General features: G+C 44.9%; 1 protein-coding gene across 1 annotated transcript in view; it reads left to right on the plus strand.

The window, feature by feature from the left end:
* LOC112075055 (calpain-2 catalytic subunit-like) overlaps positions 1–7064 on the plus strand; it is an 11772-nt gene that overhangs the window by 2081 nt on the left and 2627 nt on the right. The window lies entirely within an intron of this gene.

Raw genomic sequence — 7064 nt, forward strand, 5'->3', positions numbered from 1 at the left:
TAACAAACTATGTCAAATCAATGACCGCCAGAATGACTCATCCAGCTATTTTATTTAAACTTTAGAGTACACATCTATCTGAACCTACAGTTTGGGCGTGTAGATCTGATCTGATCAGATCTGATCTGAACCTACAGATCTTGGGCTTGATAATCTGATCTGATCCTACAGTTTGGCTGTGTAGAATCTGATCTATCCTACAGTTGGCTGCTGAGATCTGATCTGATCCTACAGGTTTGGGCTGTGAGATTGATCTATCCTACAGTTGGGCTTTGATAATCGATCCTACAGTTTGGGCTGATAGATCTGATCTGATCCTACAGTTTGGCTTTGATAATCTTACTATCCTACAGGTTGGCTTGATAGATCTATCTGATCCTACAGGTGCGCTTGTAAGCTGATATATCAGATCTATTCTGATCCTACAGGTTGCTGTGCATAGATCTGATCTTCCTAACAGTTTGCTTTGGTAGATCTGATCTATCCTACAGTTTGGCTTGCTAGATTAGATCTGATCCTACAGGTTGGCTTGTAAGATCTGATTCTATCATACAGGTTTGCTTGTGTTAATCTGAATCTATCCTCAGGTTTGGGCTGTGTAGATCTGATCTAATCACAGTTTGGGCTGTGGTAGATCTATCTATTCCCACATTGGGCTGGCTAGATCTTCTGATCCTACAGGTTTACGTGGTAGATCTGATCTGATCCTACAGTTGGGCTGGGTAGATCTATCTGATCCAACAGTTTGCGCTGATGTGTGTGACAGAAAACTCCATTCTAGGCTAAACTCAAGGTTACAGACATATCTCCCATGAATTAAAATATGAATGACTGTAAACAGACAGCAAAGATTGGCCCCAAATTGTCAATATTTGTTGTTATTTTATTGAAGTTTATCGTTTAATCTTCACAGTTACTCGTGTTTTGACCCTCCCTGATAGGAAACTGGGGCCAACCCAAGAATTCATCATTGTGGAGCCAGAAAACCGACATCGCCAAGAGTCTGGCGTAAGTCTCCTTCGATATTAGCAGATCTGGTAAGCTGCCTTATATTAGGGGTCTGGTAGTCTGCCTTTATATTGAGGAGGTCTAGTAAGTCTGCCTATTATAGTAGAGTCTGGGTAAGCTCCTTATATTTAGACTAGTTAATCTGCCTTATATTAGAGTCTGTGAGCGTCCTATATAGTTGAGGTCTTAAGTCTGCCTCTTATAAGATCTGTAAGCTTCCTTATATTAGGAGTCGGGGAAGTGCTGCCTTCATGTAGAGGTCTGTGAACATCCTTTAATTAGGAGTCGGGTAAGTCTGCCTTTAATTAGAGAGTCGAGTAATCTGCCTATCATTATGAAGGTCTGTAAGTCTCCCTTATATTAGGGCGTCTGGTGTAAGTCGCCTATAGTAGAGTCTGGTAAGTCGCCCTATGTAGGAGTACTGGTAAGTCTCCTTTAATAGTAGGAGTCGTAAGCTTGCCTTTTTATATTAGATCCTGGTAAGGTCTGCCTTTATATTAGGAGGTCTGGGTAAGTCTGCCTTTATATTAGGAGGTCTGGGTAAGTCTGCCTTTATATTAGGAGGTCTGGGTAAGTCTGTCTTTATATTAGGTCTGGGTAAGTCTGCCTTTACATTAGGAGGTCTGGGTAAGTCTACCTTTATAGTAGGAGGTCGGGGTAAGTCTGCCTTTATATTAGGAGGTCTGGGTAAGTCTACCTTTATATTAGGAGGTCTGGGTAAGTCTACCTTTACATTAGGAACCAAAACAGGAACCAAACCAACACCACAGCGCCGGTTTGCAACAGTGTCCATGTTTTCATCTTTGAGGAAGAGATGGTATAGTCTTCAAAGTGAATGTGATTGATGTAATAGCACAACCAGTTGTTGCTTTAAACAGTTATTTCTTTAACCAATGAGGTGATTTGTTTTCCTAGACTACCGATGAATAGCCTCCATCTCAGGTTGTTATCTCTCTCACGAGGGTATAATAAAGGACGCAGCGGTCTAAGGCACTGCATCTCAGTGCAAGAGGTGTCACTATAGTACCTGGTTCGAATCCAGGCTGTATCACATCCAGCCGTGATTGGGAGTCCCATAGGGCCMGCGCACAATTGGCCCCAGCGTCATCCGGGGTTTGGCCGGAGTAGGARGTCATTGTAAATAAGAATWTGTTCTTAAAACTGACTTACCTAGCTTAAATAAAGATTCAATAAAACATTAACCACAGGGATATATTTATATGGAAACCAATCCAGTAAGCATGCAGGGAGGAAGTCCGCTCACTCTCTATGAGGATAGTCCCATATAGATGATCTACAGATGGTCATACTATCAAGCAAACTCTCTGTTGATAACCAACTGCTTGATAAGGTTTGGGCTAAGGTTAGGGTGAGGGCTAGGGTTAGGGTTAAGTTTAGGCTTAGGCTTAGGATAAGGGTTAAGTTTAGGGTAAGGGCTAGCGTTAGAGTTAGTAGATGCTGAACATGTCTATAGATAGATAGTCCATCTGTAGATGCTCTAATGGCGATCCAAGTAAAGGGTTACCTGAAGCCCTAATTAAAACCAGTTACTGGAAAGCTCAGCTGTTCCTTTGAAAATGTCCATTTAGTCTTCATGTTAAGTTTATTTTACCTTTATATTTTACCTTCTAGGCAAGTCAGTTAAGAACAAAATCTTATATTCAATGACGGCCTAGGAACAGTGTGTTAACTGCCTTGTTCAGGGGCAGAACAACAGATTTTTACCTTGTCAGCTCGAATTTGATCTTGCAAAACCTTCGTTACTAGTCAAACGCTCTAACACTAGGCTACCCTGCCGCCCCTACACTCTAACCACTATGCTACCTGCCAGTCCCTAACACTCTAACCACTAGGCTACCTGCCGTCCCTACACTCTAACACTAGCTACTTGCCCCTCTACACTCTAACCACTAGGCTACCTGCGCCCCACACTCTAACCACTAGGCTCCGCCCTACACTCAACCATAGGGCTACCTCCCCTACCACTCTACCACTAGGCCTACTGCCCCCCACACTTAAGCACTAGGCTACCCTGCCGCCCCTACACTCTAACCACTAGGCTACCTGCCGCCCCTACACATCTAACCCAGAGCTACCTGCCGCCCTACACTCATAACCACTAGGCCTACCTGCCGCCCCTACACTCAAGCCACTAGCTACCCCCGCCCCGACACTCTAACCACTAGGCTACCTCCGCCCCACACTCTAACCACAGAGCTACCCTCCGCCCCTACACTCTAACCACTAGAGCTACCTGCCCTCACACTTAACCATAGGCTTACCCTGCCGCCGCTACACTCTAACACTAGCCTAACTGCCGCCCAGCTAGGTAGCCTCGTTCAACGTTACACATTTCCTCTTCTCTCGTTGAGTGGGTTGTGTGGGTGTAGCATTCATCCTGTATACTTTTAACACAGAGAATAAAGACTTATTATCAGAAATCTTCAGATTGATCATCCACAGAGGCAGAGCTGTGAGGTGAAGTGTGTGCTGGCACAAACAAACAGTTTGCCAGAGCAAGGGTAAACTGGTACACTGTGCTCGTACCAGAGCAGGGTATAAACTATACACTGTGCTCTAACCAAGAGCAGGAGAAACTAGTAACAACTGTGCTCTCACGCAGAGCAAGGTAAAACTAGTACAACTTGTCTTAACAGAGACACATGGCATGCTTAAACGACTGCACAGCAGGTAAACTGGTACACTGTCAACCCAGAGCCTAGGTAAACCTAGTACACGTCTAACCAGGACAGCGGTAACTAGTACACTGCTCTAACCAGAGCAGGTAAACTGCATACTGTTGCTCTAACCAGAGCAGTAAATAGTACACTTTCTAACCAGCAGGTAGTAAACTAGTATACTGTCTCTAACCCAGAGCAAGGGTAACAGTAACTGTCCTAACCCAAGCGCTGGTAAACTAGTATACTGTTCTAACCCAGAGCAGGGTAACTAGTTAACTTCTCTAACCCAGAGGCAGGTAAACTAATACACTCTTCTAACCCAAGAGCAGGTAAACATACACGTGCTCTAACCCAAGAGTTAAACTCGTACACTGTCTAACCCAGAGCAGGATAAACTAGTACACTGCTTCTACCCAGAGCAGGGTAAAGGTACTTGTGCTCTAACCGAGCAGAAACTAGTAGACTGTCTCTAACCCAAGAGCAGGGTAACTAAGTACACTGTGCCTCTAACCAGAGCAGGGTAAACTATTACAACTGGCCAACCCAGAGCAGGGTAACGTACACTGTGCCTCTAACCAGAGAGGGTTAAACTGGTTTACACTGTCTCATAACCAGAGCAGGTAAACTAGTACACTGGCTCTAACCCAGACAGGTAAACTAGTACACTGTACTCTAACCCAAGCAGGTAAACTAGACACTGCTCTAACCCAGAGCAAGCCGTAAACTGCTTACACGTGCTCTAACCCCAAGCCAGAGTAAACTTACACTTTCTAACCCAGAGCAGGTAAACTGTAACACTGTTCTACCAGCAGCAGGTAAATAGTACACTGTCTAACCAGGAGCATGTAAATAGTACACTGTGCTCTAACCCAGAATGCAGAGGTAAACTAGTATACTGTTCAACCCAGAGCAGGGTAACTAGATACTGTGCTCTTAACCCAGAGCATGGGAAACTAGTATCTGTTTCTAACCCAGAGCAAGGGTAAACTAGATATACTTAGCCTACCCAGAGCAGGGTTAAACTCAGTATTCACTGTGCCTCATAACCCACGAGCAGGGTAAACTAGTATACTTTCAAACCAGGAGGCAGTAACTAGTATACTGTGCTCTAACCCAGAGCAGGGTAAACTGTACACTGTGCCTCTAACCCAGACGTGGTTAAACTAGTACACTGTGACTCTAATCCCAGAAGCAGGTAAAACTAGTACTACTGTGTCTAAACCGAAGCAGGGTAAATAGTTACTGGCTCTAACCCAGAGCAGATGGTAAACTAGGTACACTGTCCCCTAACCCCAGAGCAGGTGTAACTGATACACTTGCTCTAACCAGAGCAGGGTAAAACTGTACACTGTACAAAGCTAACTAACCTGTCAGAAAGCAGGTAAACTGTACACTAGTTTCTACAACGACTACATAGGCAACAAGCAGGGTAAACGTACGTACACTGTTCTTAACCAGAGCAGGGTTAACTAAGTCTTACTGTTGCTCAACCAGGAGCAGTGCGTAAAATAGTTATACTTGCTCTAACCAGAGCAGTGGTAAACTAGTATACGTGTCTAAACCCAGAGCAGTAACTAGTATACTGTTTGCTCAACCTAGAGCAGGGTAAAACATTAGTGCCTACCAGAGCAGTTAAACTATTTCTAACCCAGCAGCAGGGTAAACTATACACTGTGCTCTAACAGAGCAGGTAAACTTGTATCACTGTCTAACCCAAGCAGGGGGTTAAACTAGTATCACTTGCCTAACCAGAGAGGGAAACTAGTATACTGTGCTGCTAAACCAGACAGGGTAAACTAGTTATACTGTCCCTCTAACCCAGAGCAGGGTAAACTAGTACATGTGCTCTAACACCAGAGCAGGTAAACTCATTACACTGGCTCTAACCCAGAGCAGGGTAAACTAGGTTTACACGTGCTCTAACCAGAGCAGGGTTAAACGAACAGTGCTCTAACCCAGAGCAGGTGAACTTACACTTGCTTCATAACCCAGAGCAGGGTAAACTAGACACTGCTCTAACCAGAGCAGGGTAAACTAGTATCACTGTGCTCTAACCCAGACAAGGTAAACTAGTACACTGTGCTCTAACCAGAGCAGGGTAAAACTGATACACTGTTCTAACCCAGACAGGGGAAACTTACACTGTTCTAACCAGGAGAGGTAAACTGTACACTTTCAACCCAGAAGCAGGGTAAACTGGTCACTGTGCTCTAACCAGAGCAGGGTAACTAGTACACTGCTTCTAACCCAGAGCAGAGGTAAACTAGTACACTGTGTCTCTAACCCAGAGCAGGGTAAACTAGTATACTGTTCAACCCCAGAGCAGGGTAAACTAGTATACTGTGCTCTACCCAGAGCAGGGTAAACTAGATACTGGCTCTAACCAGAGCAGGGTAAAATAGTAACTTCGACAGGGTAACTATATACTGCTCAACCCAGAGCAAGGTAAACTAGTTACACTTTCCTAACCCAGAGCAGGTAAACTATACACTGTGCTCTAACCCAGAGCGGGTAAACTGGTACACTGTGCTCTAACCCAGAGCAGGTAAACTAGTATACTGTCTCTAACCCAGACAGGGGTAAACTAGTACACTGTGCTCTAACCCAGCAGGTAAACTAGTTACACTTTCTAACCCAGAGCAGGGTAAACTAGACACTGTGCTTCTAACCCAGAGCAGGGTAAAACTGTACACTGTCTCTAACCCAGAGCAGGGTAAACTAGTATACTGTGCTTACCAGCAGTCGTAACTAGACACTGTTCTAACCCAGAGCAGGGTAAACTAGTACACGTGCTCTAACCCAGAGCAGGAAAGACTATTACACCTTTCTAACCCAGAGCAGGGTAAACTAGTACACTGTGCTCTACCCAGAGCAGGGTAAAACTGTACACTGTGCTCTAACCATCATGTTAGTTACAGTAAATAGCGTGCTCAGGTTCTGTCTGTCAACACATATTCTATAGTGTGAAGAGTGAAGAAGCAATGGCGGGGTCGACTAAACCAGTTAAACTAGAACGAACGCCTCACTCACTCACCGTAAACACGGTAGTTAAGCCAGATTTAACCAGTGTAGGATGAGCCCGGGATCGGGCCCGGGATGGGGCCCGCCCAGAGGGAGATGTGTTGATCACTTGACTCATTCTGCATAACTCATCTAGACACACACACACACACACACCCAAACAGTGTCTCCTCTCTGTTCTCTGCAGGTGACTGCTGCTCCTGGCACCATCGCCTCTCTGACCCTGAATGAAATGTGATGCCCGGGTCGTTCCTGAAGGACAAGCTTTGACGTGGAGAGTACGCTGGGATCTTTCACTTCCAGGTAGAGATGAGCTCAAATTCTAGAGTTACAGTTGGATCACCAAAATGTCAC

The sequence above is a fragment of the Salvelinus sp. IW2-2015 genome, unplaced genomic scaffold (genome assembly GCF_002910315.2).
Source record: "Salvelinus sp. IW2-2015 unplaced genomic scaffold, ASM291031v2 Un_scaffold2962, whole genome shotgun sequence".
Classification (NCBI taxonomy): domain Eukaryota; kingdom Metazoa; phylum Chordata; class Actinopteri; order Salmoniformes; family Salmonidae; genus Salvelinus; species Salvelinus sp. IW2-2015.